The sequence below is a fragment of the Lepidothrix coronata genome, unplaced genomic scaffold (assembly GCF_001604755.1).
Source record: "Lepidothrix coronata isolate B3197 unplaced genomic scaffold, Lepidothrix_coronata-1.0 Scaffold15, whole genome shotgun sequence".
NCBI lineage: Eukaryota > Metazoa > Chordata > Aves > Passeriformes > Pipridae > Lepidothrix > Lepidothrix coronata.
In genome coordinates this window covers 2,708,906-2,719,172 of record NW_016690195.1, presented here as the reverse complement: position 1 = coordinate 2,719,172, position 10,267 = coordinate 2,708,906, and positions in this window count along the sequence as shown.

The following is a 10,267-nucleotide window of genomic DNA, read 5'->3' as shown; positions in this document are numbered from 1 at the left end:
TGGAATATAATAGAAATACCAAACAAAGCTTATTGAAGTCCTTTGTTTACATGCTGGTGTTTTGATATTTTACGGGATTCATATAAAATTGAAAAAGATTTAAAGGGCTTGATAATGCTGTCAAGTTTCAGTGAAATCAGTGATTATGTGAAACCTTTCCACTCTTGTCTGTTCTGCTAGGAAGAAAAAAATCTGTCAGTTTTAATAAGAAATGAGTTACAAATTAAATTTATACCACTCTTCAACATTGGCTGCACACTCCAGGCTACTAACAGTGTCTTCCTTTGGCAGTCAGGTCTCTTTGCCAGCCTCCCATCATTTCTGTGACAGCTTCTCTCCACACAGATGGAACAAGGCACAGGCTCTGAGAATGACAAGAAAACACCAACCCTAATTTTGCCTTCCTTTGCATTCTTTCCTGTTTAAAGAAGGATGAGCACTTCCTGATTGCAATGAGGGTCTCCCTGGCAAGGTGCAGCCATAGCACTGGCCTAGAAGGATGAGCTGTGCAGCTTACAGGTCCCACCTCACGGCACTAAGCGTGGTGAAACAGGAGCTGTGGTAGCCTTATATTCTTCAGTGAGTTTATCCTAGGGCCTCAAAGGTGTTATCTACAGTATCCTCAGAGCAGATGTAAACAACTTGGTGGCTAAAATCAAAGGGCTTCTGTTATCTTGTTCCTGCAGTGGTTTAGGGCCAGTCACAGGGATTTGAACCTCTACCTGGAAATACCTCTAAGCATCAGGTACATCCTGACATGCCACTATACAAGAAATGTTTTCACCACTTAAGTATTGTGAAATATGAAGTTCCTCAATTTATGGATTTTTCTTTCATTCTATTTTTATCTCTTTTGAATTGCTGGCTTCCAGTTTTGGGGAATACCTGGAGATGAGCCAAGATTTGTTTGAATCGATTTTCAGCCTCTGTGGGTAATTATCAACTTAAATGGTTTAGGAAGGAAAAATGGAAAAGTTCTTTTTCTAGAGGACAAAAACCTTAGCCTTGGAACTTGTCGTCCTCTCCCAAGAAACTTGTGAAGGATCTCTTATGATGTGGGAACAGTAATTTGATTGTACTATAAAACAGATTGGAAAAATGCACAAATCAGATGACAGGCACTTCTAGTCAGCAGTGATTACAAAAACCCCAGCACACAGCATGAGCCCTCTCTAAACACATCCAGAGGGTTGTATTTTTGAAAGGGATCAAAGACCTGACAAAAATGTTGTTCTCATCATCTTCATTTTGGATGAATTCTGAATCGCTCCATATGCCACCGTGTAAATTTACAATTCTTTCCCTCCTCCTTTGGCAGCACTGTGAGGGTGTGAGACAGGGTCAGACAGTAACTTCTGGTATTACTGAGGAGTTTAAAATTAAGCCTGTGTTTTGATGAACTGTAATGATCACACCCTGTTTCAGAAGCATTGATCACTGAGATGGCCCACATGCATCAGGCAGGTGCTTTGTACCTCCCGGGCTCAGGTCTGTGAGGGCTGCTGCTTTGGGAGAGGCACATGGATGTTGTGGCCATGAGCAAGGCTTAGGTTTACTCTGGCATCCTGCTTCTAACAGTCCTGCCTGTGCTGGTTGCTTTGGGGAAGACTCTTTCTCATTTCCAGCTGGAGATATGGTGCCGCCACGGCATATCCTGATGTGATGTCCAGTGGACACGAGCGGGCCACACGGGGCTGTGCCTGCCATGTGCAGCAGCTGCTATTGCTGCTGGCTTGGTGTTACTAACATCACTTTTTCCTTTGTGTCACACCTGCCTTTGAACTTGCCTTTCCTGTTTGTCCTCACTACTCAGCTGCTCTGCCTGGGCCCTGCTCTGCTCTGCATCAGTGTCATGCCCATGGCTGCGGTGAGCACAGGGACCAACAGACATGTAGTGACGTTAACGTCTGTGGGTGAGGAGATGATTTACAGGAGGAGCACATCCTTGCTTTGGGGCAACTATGTCTAACAAAGGGGCAGGATGGACAACTGCAAGAGGCAACTCCTTCCATCACCCAACACCAAGTGGGACCTGCAAGCCTCCCAGCACCCCCACCTGGGGTGGCACTGCCTTCAGAGCAGGGTCGGGCAGATGTTCCTCAGCTGCAGCCAGCAGGTGCCTTGATGGGCTTCACTCTCTTCAAACCTCTACAGCAAACATGTCCACTCCCCTCTAAATTTTCTCTGCAGCCACCGAAGGAGAGAGGTGCTCCCAGGGCATGGCTATTCCCATCAGCAGCTGTACAGCTGGATCCCCGTTTCTCCCCAGTTGCCATAAGGAAGGTGCAGGGAACTCGCTCAGGTGTGGGCATCACCACTATAAAAGCATGTGAGGCGGGTGCTGTTTTCTGAGTCACAAAGCATGGGATATGAGAGTCTTTGAATGTGACCTTACGCCAGCAACACCACTGAAAATGCTTTCTGTCCTTGTGTGTAATCCTTTCTGAAACAGAAAACCTGTTCCAAACCAGGAAAGCTCCAGATGTTGCTATAGCTCTTGCACAGTTTTCTTGCTCCAGAAACTATACTGGAGGAGAGGGCTTTTCTTTAAATTAACAACTGGGTTCCTGCCATTACTGACTGTTTTGGAGCCCTTCCTCCCACAGCATCTCACAGGGACAGAGATCACAAACACTGCTAGACCATCAAGTGCAGAACTAGTCTAAACCTGTCAGGAATAACCAGTGCTGATTCCATACATTAATTATATGTTGTGTAAAAAAGAATTTCCTAAGAGGTTTGGGATTTTTTAAGTTAAACTGAAGATCTGGATCCTGCCTTTTTTATGTGTCAAGGGACTAGATAAACCAGAATGGAAAATCCTGTTGGAGCCACATTTCATGTTATCAGCACTGCATATCAACATCACACCTTCTCTGGAGTGCCTTCTTTGTTGTGGAATGAATCCCTTTGTTTTAAAAGGAATCTTTCTTTAAAGAAGCACCCTCAGGCTTAACAGGTATTCCTGGTTTCTCTTCATTTATTGCTTATCTTTGAAGGAGGGAAGATCCCATTGTCCACCGTCTGAGTGCTAATGGCTTTTAGCAGTGATGGGTCAGATGGGCAGAGAGGAGTGGGCAATGTGCTGTGTAACAGGGACGAGTGGTGGCAGGCAGAAATTTGCTAGTGACACACCTTCAGGGGGTTCCTACACAAAGGGAATTTCATGGACACTCTTAAACCATGTTCTGTTCATTGTGCTCATGGCAGCCATTCCTCCATCCCCGTGCCTCACATTGCCCATTTTTGGAAAAAGCTACTAAGGAAGTGTGCAGACAAGCAATCCTAGCAACACCTGATAGTCATTACCTGTCTTATCCCAGTCATGAGCAGCACTGACAGATGACTTCATGATGAAAGAAAAACATGTCCTTGGTGATTCCCCAATCTTTCAGCTACCAGTTTCCTCATAGAAACGGGTTTAAAAGGTTCAGCTATGAAGTAGCCATAGTAAAGAAACCGTGTGTTAAGAGGATTAAGACATCATCATAATTACAACTACTTGGTACAGAAATTGGGGCTTTAATATGTGCACGTTGACACTGTGGACCTGCAGCTGTAACATTTTTGACTGATGAACTTCAACTTCCTGGAGCATCCCCCCACAGAGAACCCACCTAAGGTGGGTTTCCTGCATGCCTGCAGGAAATCTCTGCTGGCAAAACAACCCTGAGACTCCGTGCAAAAGAGAAGAGACACAGCAGCCTCCAGGGGGTTAGTCTGGTTTACAGTTACCTTATTGCAATCTCAGTATGGGCAAAGTTGGAGCCCACAAAAGCAAAGATCTTTGCTAAGAACATAATTAGGATGAGTGCAGGCATGTGCTAGCAAAGCAGCCTGGGCAGACCTTGCCTGATCACAGAAGTCAGAGCTTCAGTGTTAAAGTAGACAGGACCTTAGTGTCAAGCCTTCAGGGATGGTTCTGGGAATAGTTTACAGTCCCCTGGAGTTACACTGATTTAAAATGAGCTGTAAGGCATTTCCTGATGCTGCATTTATAGAAATCAATGTGGTCTACAATTTTACACCCCAGTTTTTAGGAAATGCCCAGGCTGGCAGGTGGTAATGACTCTCTTACAGGTGCCTGCGCTGCAAAACTTCCCCCAAGCACTGTAGAGGTTTCCTAGCAACTTCCTTCCGTGGTCTTTGTGCTCAAATTTGTTTTGAGATGCGGGCCATCATAGAACAGTATTTCTGCCTATTTAAACTAGTTTAGTTCTTTTAAGCTGGCCAGGCATGCGCAGTACAGCAGCAGTGTCTGATTTATATCCTTTTCAGCTATTTCCTTCAAAATTAACAAAAACCTGAGCCAATGTAGGTGGGTTTCTTGCTTTTTTTTACTAACGAGACCACCAGTCCATTTCTCAAATTGCAGAGCAATAGTAAAACTCCAAATCCATATTTAAAATCAAATATAAACAGCAGCAATGTTTTGTGCTCCTCTGCCACATCGAAACCAACAGATGTTGATCATGTGCTTTGGACAAGTCTTTCCAAATACATGAGAGACATCACATTTTTGAGCCAAAAATGCTCTTAAGAACATGCAAAACCAAAGCAGCTAAACAGAGCTAACCTTTGTGCTCACGCATATGTATCCATTTTAAAAATGGCCATAGGTTTTAAGTCTGTAAATTCACTGGTAGTGTCCATGTTTGAACACACTGAAGCGTTTATTCAGTATTGTGTACTGGCTCAGACAGGCAGCTTCTGACAAGAAGCCTGAAATAACACCCTTAACTAGAAAGTGAGGGAGTAATTTGGTGAGTGAAGAAAACTGTAAAGGGTTTGGGTGTAAGAGGGTGCAAGAGACAAACCTGGATTACCTCCATCTCCTAGAGCAGCACTGAGACATTGTTTGTTACTAAAGTAGTTCACTACACAAATACATATTTCTTCAAAGATGGGGAAAAAAAATCACACACACATTTAGCAACTGGAAAGCAAATGTCAAGTGCCTTGGTGTTTTCCTTGGAACCTGCACTGCTCTGTGAGGTCTCTCATAGACAGCCACGAACAACTGTGATTGTATTATTCTATTCTATGAACTGAAGTGCAGGAGGAAATGTGGATTCAAGTCCCTCCATGCTGCAGCCAGAGTCCTTCCTGCCCTCAGCAGGATCCATTCCTGCCTGACACTGAACAAACCCCATATTCACACGGCTTGACTTCCCACACGGGCATGACTGAGGCACAAACCACCCAACGTGAACTCTCTCCCTCTCTTCCCAGGCTTGGCCGCCACTATTTTAACCCAGCATCACGCACCTCCCTTAGAGATTATCTGCTCTTACACCCTCATAGCATGTTGGGGATTTGCCTGCTCCTACCATTTGCATTTCCACTGCTATAAAACATTGGATTTCTTGCTCAGCACTAGTGCTGACAGTGTGGCTATGTCAGCTGTTGGCTTTGGTTGCAGAGATCAGGGCAAACTTCCAGAGCAGATCAGACCCTGGATTTCTACCAAAACCCATCTGTTCCTGGCTGAAGAGTTATTCCCTCCACCTTTTATCGCTGGGTGGGATAACAAGCTATTGAACCCTCAAATTAGCACAACATGGAGTTCTTTTGATAGCCTTCCTCTCCACAAGATGCTACTGCATCTTGTGTACACCAGCCAGCCCAGCAAGCTAGAGGACTTCTAGCTGACAGCGTCAATTGTTTATAAAGTGTTACTGCACAGCCGACATTTGAAAAGTAATTTAATATTTCCCCCATGACAGTCACTTCAAATACTCTGGAAACAAACTGTATGACACTGTGGACAACAGTCACGATGCTTGTCTTTTCTGAGATGTCCAGGTTGGATTTGGGTACAGTTTGTGCCAGGCAGGGCTGTGAGGTGAACACCGCTGCAAATACAATACACTTGGCAATGGGTATGTGCAGGAGGGTGAGTCTCACACTTCACACCCTGACTCAGGAGCACTGAACTCAGGAGGAATTCCCGCAGAGCCAATGCAGCATCACTCCGTCCACAGCGAGCTGCAGCACCAAGGGTTAACACTGCTGCCTGCCTCCACAAATCTGCATAATGCCTTGCTTTGGCAGCTCATTTGCATAATTTTAAATTACTCTTTTGTCTGGAAAATAAAATCTAAAACATAGCTTCAAATATAAGTGGTAGATACTAATGTTTTGTATCCTAAGAAGGCTCGTTTAAGTCCATTTGTCTGAACTGGTCAATTGAGTTTGTAAGAATAATTTTAACAGAGCAATGTTGTTTCTTTATTGCAGAGCCTTGAGTGTTCTTTCCTGGTGCCATTTTAACTACCTACATAAGGTCTAATGTGCTCACACACCCCTCATCGAGAGCCTGAAGCTGCCCTACGCATGCTCAGACCCTCCGGAGGGCTCAGCAGCTCCAGCCTTTGCCACGGGGTTCCAGCCCACCCCTCTCATTTGGAGAAACAATGCAGCAGCTGGAGACTGGATCTCTTTCATCAGCACATCTTTACCAGTGATGGGCTTCCAGGCTGTAGATGTGTGCCTAGAGGTGTGGACACACTGGTATCAGCTCAGTGTCCCACCTCCTACTGCCAGGAGGGATCCGGTTCACCAGAGGATAGATACCTACGTTTCATCAGCTGAATCACGCTCCCAGCCCATTGACTCCTGTAACTAAGTCTCCACTGACTAGTGTGGGAGATTAGATGCCTAAATTAAGGGATCTGTTTTCTGGATCTGATTCCTGCTCCCGCCCATGAGGTGCTCTTTGTGGGCTGAGCCTCATGTCTCTCAGCTGTTCTCTCCCTCACCTTGGGAGACAGATACAAAGCGCAGTGTTTTCTACTCTCAGTGATGTGTTTCAGTGTAGGAGAAGGGGCTCTTAGCCTGCATTGGCACTTCAGCGTGTTTTAAATCATAGCTTATCAGAGCAGCAGAATAAATCCTAGTAAATAAGCCAAATGGATAAGTCGCTTGTTGTTATGACTGAAGCCTATCTGAACTCATATACTATAAACTTCTGTACACTCCTCAGGCAAAGACCCCGAAATTGTGCATAAAAATGTCCAGCATTTCTAAATGGGACTTCACAAACCAACGCACTTGAGCTCCTCACTTTGCAGTCCCAAAAGTCAGGTGACATCAGAAGACATTTCCCACTCGATGCCAGCTCCCCTCCAGCAACGTGCCTGGCAGGCATTCTGCCCAGAGGACCAGCCAAGGGGTAGGACGGCTTGCCACCTCCTCCCCTGCCAGTGGGAAGGCACCAACAGGGAAAGCTTTAGGCAAATGTAGCCTGTACAAGCTGTATGGGGAACGGGACAAGTGTAAGTAGGTAATCCTACTTACAGAGTGAGTAGATCTGTCAAATGCTAAGAAGTTTCTACCTGGCTTGTTTAGCTCAGTTTTTCTTTTGCCCAGTGCTCATAACCCAAATTCAGGTGAACTTTGAAGTTCCCTGCAAGTGATAATATACTGATTGCCCTCCTTCAGACTCTAGTGGCATTACAGTTTTCAAGAAAATGTTTCAAAGATGACTTAAGGCTATCTTTTTTCTAACTTCACATTTTGCAAACAGCTAAACTTGACACTTCTGTTAGAAACCAGACAAAGCAGATACACAGTATTAAACATTTAAGCCTAAATAATTAGTGTCAGTTCACAGCAGAAGGCAACATTCACTGCAAGTGAAACTACTTGTATGTTCAGTTAGTAGCAAGTAATTCTGAATTTGCAATCTGCCTGCAGTTTTGTGTTAACTACCTATCTATAGAAATATGCTCACCAACACATATGCAGGCATATACAACTGAGTGTTGCAATTGCTGTTATTCACAATAAAATGTTCGTCCATCAGTTAACTGTGTCCCTTTTCTCTTACACTGCAATGGAAAAAACCCTCCCAGACTATCTATTCGCATTTTTTTCCTCCATTAGTTTCAATGAAGCTAAATGTTAACTACCAAAGCAGTTCCCAGCACAGCCTCCCTGTGCTCCATCTCCTATTGACCACTATTCCCATTGCAATTTTTTTTTCTCCCTTTCAGCACTGAGGCTCCATCACCATAAAAATCCTTATTTCATGGGACTCCCAGCTGTTAGAGCTGCCTCTCTTCACACGAAGTCAACATCTACTTTTCTTACATTTAATCACTTCCAGTACTGGTTTTGATGACCCACTGCATTTATGTTCCCAGTTTGGGAATATCCTACAGGGACTTGGAAACACAGCTGAAAAACAGCCATCCTGTTCAGTGTGAATGTCCTTAGTGATTTAAGGGGGGGGGAAACAAAGAAGAAAAAAGCTCACAAGATTTTTAGCAGAATGGTGCAATCTTCCCTGAAAGCAAAGACCACCATTTAAAAGGAATGGGTGGTGTCTGAAACCTGCCTGCACACTAATGATGGTAATCCTGACTGCTGAAACGTGGAGGAACTATTTCAGAAGGGGTGGTGAATTTGCAACCTCTGCGTACACTCATTTTGCACAGGCCAGATTTCTCCTGAACAGCCACTGTTTATTGCTTCTCAAGTGACACAGCCTCTGGTTTGCTTAAAATGCCAGCTGTAAACGGAGGCTGCTTTGGAGCTCTTTCACGAGCAGCTCAGTTTTCTCTCTGTGTGCCTGTGCTATCGTTCAAATCAGCAGTTTGGGCTTGAAACTCATCACCCCCTCACCACCCTCCAGTTCACTTTGTGGAGCAGCCTGAGAGCACACACCCTGGGCTCCTTTGGGGTGAAACCAAGAGAAAACCTGTGCTCCCAAAGTGCAGCATGATCTTTGGAGAAGCTGTGGGTGTTCAGTCCATGAGCACACCTAGAGCTGGCCAACACAACCCCCCTCAAAAGGGGGTTGGCTGGACACTCACCACCAACTGCTCTGCACTACACTGGACTCCTCAGGAAATTTTTTAATTTCAGTATTTTTTTCAAAGGGAATTAAAGCCAAATGCAAGAGCCATCTACTATTTCTTTCTGTATTATAAATAGTCATCCATGACACATGGTTATTTGATGACAGAGGAACAGCAGTTAAAAAGTACGCTGGAAGTACATACACTGAAAGGTAAATCCTGGCCCCACTGGAGACCATGGAATAATTCACTTGCTTTTGACCTGGAAGGTCTCCACTCCTTTCCCTGCCAGAAACAAATTTACTCAGCAATAATTCCAGATGGCAGTACATGAATCAAGGCCATACAAAACTATTGCTGTGAATGCATTTCACCCTCACAATTTATAAAGCCTTTTTTTTTTCAATCTGCCACTTCTGAAGGTAAATATGGTTAAGACAAGAGTAACTAACCCAATCAAATGGAACCAACAGGACAATAAAAAAATCTTTTTTCGTCCCACTTAATCATCTGGACTCCCTTGACAGCCTGCAGACAGATAAGAAGGAGACAGCAATTCCACAGGGAACCCAGACAACCTGATAGGGACACATGCCCACCTTTTAGGTTGCTATAGTTCAAACAAATTGTGTCTTTCCTTACCAGGAACCGACAGGAAGCCACTCTGATGCAAAACAGTACAACTCTGCTGCGTGCACAAGAACACCAGCCCAGGTGACACAAAGTCTCAGCCATGCACCCACCGTGTACACTGTGCACACCAGCTCTGCTTACACCTTCTTACAGGGACAGTTGCACAAGGTGGCTGCCCACAGCCTCTCTTCCCAGGACATTTGGCTCCTGCACAGTGCCTGGGATGGCTGGTGAGCTCCTCTTGCCATGCTCAGCTGCATTTGTCAGTGGACAGGTCTGGTATACACACATAAAAGTGATCATGTAAACTTTGTGGTGGGGACTGGACAAGAAGAGATGTCCTGGATGCCCAGTCAGAAGGAAGAGGTGTTCATAAGTGCCTCTGTGGGAGCTGGAAGAGAAGGACTCAAGTAAGGGGCTGCAACAAAGGTGAGGAGCAAAGTCAAGCGAGGGATGTGACAAAACAAAATCTCAGTCTGCCAGATACCAGTGGATCTACAAACTCCACTAAGTACTCAGCAGACACTTCACCTCAATCCCAGACATACTGTGCCAACTTCCCTAAACAGAAAAAGTAAACCTAACTGTATAGTAAAGAATGGAGAAACAAATCACAGATTCATTGAATGTTTTGTGTTATAAGGGACCTTAAAGATCACAGCAGGCTCCAATCTCCCTGCCATGGGCAGGGACACCTTCCACTATACCAGTTTGCTCAAAGCCCCACCCAACCTGGTCTTGAACACTTCCAGGGATAAAACATCCACAGCTTCTCTGGGCAACCTGCTCCAGTGCCTCACTACCTTCACAGTGAATAATTTCTTCCTTAC